This window comes from Austrofundulus limnaeus, unplaced genomic scaffold (assembly GCF_001266775.1).
Source record: "Austrofundulus limnaeus strain Quisiro unplaced genomic scaffold, Austrofundulus_limnaeus-1.0 Scaffold404, whole genome shotgun sequence".
In the NCBI taxonomy this organism is placed as follows: Eukaryota; Metazoa; Chordata; class Actinopteri; order Cyprinodontiformes; family Rivulidae; genus Austrofundulus; species Austrofundulus limnaeus.
Window position 1 is genome coordinate 421,040 of NW_013952806.1, and position 6,403 is coordinate 427,442.

The following is a 6,403-nucleotide window of genomic DNA, read 5'->3' on the forward strand; positions in this document are numbered from 1 at the left end:
TGTGTGTGTGTGTGTGTGTGTGTGTGTGTGTGTGCACGCGCCCCAAGCTTGCATAATGATCAACAGCCTGTAGATCTTTATGTAGAAAGAAAAAGGTCTTCTGGACGGGTTCTTCTTTAATGAAACGTTTCGTCTCTCCTCCAAGAGACTTCTTCAGTCTGAGAGTTTCAGGCTAAATTCAGGCTTTTAAGCCCTGCCTCCATGTGACTGATACTCACATCACATGGCTATCGTTATATAGGTATAATATAGGTGTTAATTAGGTGTCAACGATAGCCATGTGATGTGAGTATCAGTCACATGGAGGCAGGGCTTAAAAGCCTGAATTTAGCCTGAAACTCTCAGACTGAAGAAGTCTCTTGGAGGAGAGACGAAACGTTTCATTAAAGAAGAACCCGTCCAGAAGACCTATACAATTTTTTTTCTTTTTGATTTCATATTTCATATTTACATTTCTGAACACATTTAGTGTACTTCATAATTTTTTTATCTTTAACATTGATACACCTCTCTTACAGCCTAGATCGTGTGTCAGCTTGGGGTGCACCCCTGGCCGTTGGCGGTGGTTGGGGGATAGTCGGGGCATGGCCTTGCTGGGGCGGGGGTGGCCAGTTGGGTCGGCGCGGTCCAGGCCAAGACTTGGCCGTCTGCTCCTCTCCACCCCAGAACAAATGGGTTTACCTCCTGGGTTCGGGTGTGGGCTGCCCTCTGCGGGGGGCGGGGGCATGCCCTGGACCTGGGGGGTATAGAGTGTGTCTCGGGAGTGTGAATGGAGTGTGATGTCTATGTTGTATGTCTTTGAATGAGTGGGTGCGAGGATGAGGGTGGGATTGTTTGATTGTGTTTGTGTTTGCATGGGTATGTGTCAGGCTGGGACGTGGACTTCCCCCTCCCCTGGTTTATTTGTCGCCCCCATCCCATACCGCCCTCTGGTGGGGGTGCCTTGCCCACTGGCGCGTGGATGGCTCTTGGGGTCTGGGGCTGGGTGCTCGGGTGTGCGCTGGCTCGGCCTGGTGGCTGCCTGTCGGGGCTTGGGTCCTCTGGCCCTGTCGGCTCTCGGCTTGGGTGGGGGGCTGGGGGCCGGGCCCTCTGTGCCTATGCCCATGCTTGCCTTAGCACAGCGGCTGCCAGCGGGGGCCTGTGTGCTCGTCGCTGCGGGCCGCTGTGGGGCTGCTGCGTGTGGTCGCTGGTGGGGTTCTCCTGGATCTCCCCCATGGTTTGACCTGGCGGTGGGTGTGCGGCTCTCCTCGCGTAGGTGTACCTGGGGGCCCGGTGCTTGGGGTTCCTCCTGGGGTCGTTGGCTCTGGCCTCCCCTTATGTCTGCCTCGTGCCTTGGGGGTCGGCTCTGAGACTCCCCCACAGTCACTATTATACATTCTGTTGGAGAAATCCTGTAAATTTATGCTTGTTCACAACCGCACGCAGACAGGTGTTCAGATCCGAGGGGTTCTGAATGATCACCAGGTATATATAGGTGGGTGTTGGTTTATCTGTCTGAAAGTATATATGTATGTTTTGCTAAGTTTTGCTACCTTTATTCTTTGCAGGTGTGCAGACAGATGTTGGATGGATTGTATTGTTTTCTTGACGTATATCACACATATCATCAATTCTTTTTCACTTTTTTCCATTACATTGTAACTTTTCTTTCCTTTCCTTCTTTTTTCCCTTTCTTTCTTCTTCTTTCTTGTCTATCTATTAAAAAAAGACTGATACACCTCTCCTACAGCCTAGATCACATTTATTGGAAAATGCCCAAAAATGCTAATTGGATGATGACATCAACTAACAACTTCTAGCAAATTTTAGGATAGCTATTAGTGACTTTTCTTACTGAAGAGTTGGCAACAGTGGATGTCCATGAGAACCATGAATTAGAGCAATAAAGAACAACTCACAAAAGTTTGACAGTTTGATCTAATAGAAATTGGACCCATGTCCAACAGCACAAAGGGGAAGCTGTGAAAACCACGTCGGTGTGCTCTAAAAGCTGTCATCTAACTACATTTCTTTGAGTCTACAGCTTTATGAGTTAGAATTTTGAACCTATGCATCAAATAGTTAACTCAGCTGAGAAATTATTAGCTTTTGTCCGAGCAATCAGAATCATTTGCAGCTTGAGGAAGAAAAAACAGGAATGACTGAATAATATCATAGAGGCTGGAACAGTTTTCCTCACTGTAAGGTATGTTTTGTTGGGTGCCTGGAGGGGGCATGTGCCACGTGGGTGATGCTCTGGCCTGGCTTGTGATGAGAGCTAATCTCACTGAAAATAGAGATGTTTTCGCCTTGGGAGGGAGGTTGGGTGTTGGAGGAGTGATGCATCCCCAGGAGTCAGTCATCCATGTGCATAAGGACAGATAGCTTAATCTAGTCACAAACACAGGGGGGTAAAAATGAAAGTCCCAACCTATTACTAGCACATACTTCTGCTCACGGAGAATATTTGTAAAATCACAGTGTCACACTGTAGAAATGTAAAAAATGTTGGTTTCTTCTCCTCACATGCCTTTTTTTACCATTGATATATGTACATAATTCATTTCCACATGAATTTACCGGTTTACTATATTGTACTATTTCCTTTGAAATTACTTTTCAGTCAAGCTTGCAATGTGGAGCAGAATAAGAAAACCAATGTGCACATTGTGCAGTTTTCTTCTCACTACTTTCCACTTTTAAATATTTAAAGGTTAACTGCTTTGCACATTATGTTCATCAATAGCCAACTCTTCTTTTCTCCATAGTCTGTTGCCAACATCCCTGGAAGATATAAAATAATTTATTTTTTTGAGGTTGTAATTATTAAACGTTTCTCTCTCCCCCTGACGGGGAACAAGCACACCCAGCTCTTTGGTCCCAGTGGAAAGAAGACACATGTCAAAAAAACACGCTAGCAGAGTTGTAAAGTAACTAAATACAAATACTTCTTTACTGTACTTAAGTAGAATTTGTGGGTATCTGTCCTTTACGTGAGTAATTATTTTTCAGCCTACTTTTTACTTCTAGTTCTTACATTTTCACACAGTTATCTGTACTTTCTACTTATTACATTTTTAAGAAAGGTAAGAAGTAGAAAGTCGTTACTCCTATTTCATTACAGCTTGTTGTTAAAAAATATTATCCTCCTGGATAAAATGAATTTATTTGTGGTTGGATGAGAAGTATAAATATATATTATTCTGATCCTGTATAAGACTGTATTAAGACTGAAGAAGTCTCTTGGAGAAGAGACGAAACGTTTCATTAAAGAAGAACCCGTCCAGAAGACCTACACAGTTTTTTTTTCTTTTTGATCCTGTATTAGTTTGCACACAATCCATCACAGCTGCAAATAACTCAAATTATGTCACACTGCAGCAGAACATAGCAGATATACTGTATGTATCCTGGTACAAAAATGTCTGTGGCATATATATATAGGTGTATTGCAACAGATGTAGTGCATCCTAATTTTTTTTAACATTAACATTTTTATATGACAATATAGCCATGTTGGCCTTTAGAAAAATGTTTTTTGAGGGTATCAACTCCCAATAAATGTCATTTTTATTCAGTACTTTTACTTTTAATACTTCCAGCACTAGGACTTTATTTGTGCCTGTATTTAACACAAAGAAACCTCGTTCTTTGTCTGCTCTAAACTTTTATCACTTCTTGGCCAAACAGCTGCCCTTCCTCACATTATATCAGTATGTTTCCTATGTATGGCTGAAACCAGCTTTAACTGGTTTTCACCAGTGTGTCAGCAGTGTGTATTCCTAATCTAAACATGTGCATGTGAATAACTAATAGAGCTGGACACACCTAGTTAAAAAAGTGAGCTTGTTACAATGGTTGGCGTGAACAGGGTTAATCCTGTCATGTGATAATCATCATAGAACAGTTGACATGTTTGCCAAAATATCTGACATTATCTTAAAGTGGTTGATGGAGAAGCAGCTAATATTCAACTTTTTGTGTACAACCCAATCCCAAAGAAGAAAATTTAATTCAATGAACTAATGAATTGTTTAAGTTGATTTCTTTTCAACTTTCATCATCTGCAATACAAAAGTTTTCCTCTTATTTGACTGACAGGTGTCAGGTTGTGAAACATGGAAGCTCTGTGTCCGGGTCTCTGCCCTGTTCCGTGGGAGTTCCGCAGGGTAGCATACTGGGCCCATTGGTTTTCCTATTATACATAAATGACCTTCCAAAAATATTGAAGTATTCAAATATTTTAATGTATGCTGATGATACTGTTTTTTTTGTCTGATTTCTATATTGAATCCATTAATAGTCAGTTACAAGCAGATCTTCAGACATTTCATGGTTGGCTTCAAGATAATCTTTGGTCAATAATGTTAAAAAAAACTGTGTGCATGTATTTTTCCTCACCCAGGAGACATTTCAATATAACAAATCAACTCACYTTTTTAAACAAACCCCTTGATATTGTCACTATCTACAAATATCTTGGAATTACTTTGGATTCTCATTTGACTTATCGTGATCATGTACAAGTCTTAACCACTAAGTTTAAACAGAAATTATACGTTTATTCAAAAATTAGATCCAATCTGACATCTTCTGTTTCAAATATCTATCTTCATGCCATTATACTCTCAACCATGTCGTACTGTTTACCTGTTTGGTCTCTTACAACAAATGAAATCTTAGAACCCATAGTTAGGCTCTAYAACAGGGCCTACAAAATTCATAAAAACTTCCTGGTTGGGCTCATCACTGTACAGTTCTTTCATTGTCTGATGCCTTGACTTTTCAGAATTATGTTTTGTATAGTGGTATTAATTYATATTTTCAGATCTTCCAAGGTGCCAATTATGGAACTCTCTGTGCATTGTTGCCCAAATCAAATTCTGGAAGTGGTCATTCAACTAGATCTGTTACAAAAGGACAACTGATATTACCAACTTTTAAAAACTGTTACGGCCAGAGGTCTTTCTTCTATGTTTATACTAAAGCATGGAATGACATTCCTCAAAACATAAAGTCCATTTCAAAACTACAGCCCTTTAAGAAGAATCTTGTCTGCCATCTGCTGGACACTTTTTGTTGTGGTCATGTTTAGACGTCCGATTTTGCAAATGCTGCCTTTTTGAAATTTGGTATGCTTGTTTGTCTTTGTGTCAATGTTGTGTAATTATGTGATTGTGATGCTGTAATTCTGAGTGTTTTATGTGCTGCAGAACAGGAACCTGCTGTAAAACAGCAATTATGCTGAGTCAGGCTTGATTTTTAATAATCAGTTTGGTCACTGCCAGGGACTTTGAATTTGCATAATAGGTTGTTTAAATGATTTGATTGGTTTTCTTCTTTCAGCTGACACCCCGTTTGACCAAGTGGGTTGATTTAAAGATGTTATGCTGATGAAGACTGACATCTAGTGGTCAACTGGAGCAACTACATGGAAAAGTTTAAAATCCAAGCTCTTATATTGAACTGAAGATAGTTTCCTGTACTCCGTGCTTTCGTTTCCCGTCACAAATCAAGTCCGTCATGTATCCAGAATGCATCGCTTCAGTTTTCCAATAAACAGTTTTAAAATTAATTTGTTGATGCTTCTTTAATGAAAAATCTATAACATCAAAATAAAAAGACAAAGAAGCAGCTGAACTAGCAATCCTCAAAAACTTTAATTTTTACACCAGGAGCCAAAAGTCTGTTTCAGGAAATCACATCCCCAGCAATTGGTGGTTGTAGGATTAAGCTGTAAAAGGATTCATACACTGCTAGGTGGCAGTGTTGTACATATAATGTACATGAATTGTTGCCAGCTAGTAAGTGTCAAATTTAACTTGAGTTTTAAAATAAGCGCTTTTGAAGTTGATGAACTAATTTTTGGATTAGTGCTGCCCACCACTTTCAGATTCTATATATTCCACCAGGAGGACCACAAATCATTGTTACAGCACCTGTAGCAGTGACTCAGGATACAGCCATCATCCACACATAGGAGTACTTTCCCAAGCTAAGAGGCTAGCTAACAGCTGGATTTGAGCACATCTGAATTTAACCAGAAAAAGTAGATGTCTGCTCTAAAAATCTAGACCCCAGTGACCTAGCAAATTTTAGGCCCATTTCTAAATTGCCTTTTTTATCTAAAATTCTTGAGAAATTAGTTTTTATTCAGCTTGAAATGTTTTTAAAAGACCATAATATAACTGAGAAGTTCCAGTCTGGGTTTAAAGTTGCTCATAGCACTGAATCTGCCTTGCTCCGTGTATAATGATCTCCTCTTAACAGTTGATTCAGGCAACGTTGCAGGTTTATTACTTCTAGATTTGAGCTCTGCATTTGACACTGTAGATCATCAGATTCTCTTACATAGATTAAGACATTGGGCCTCATGCAAGAACCGTTCGTATGCACAGATTTGTTCTTAAATTGTGCGTACGAG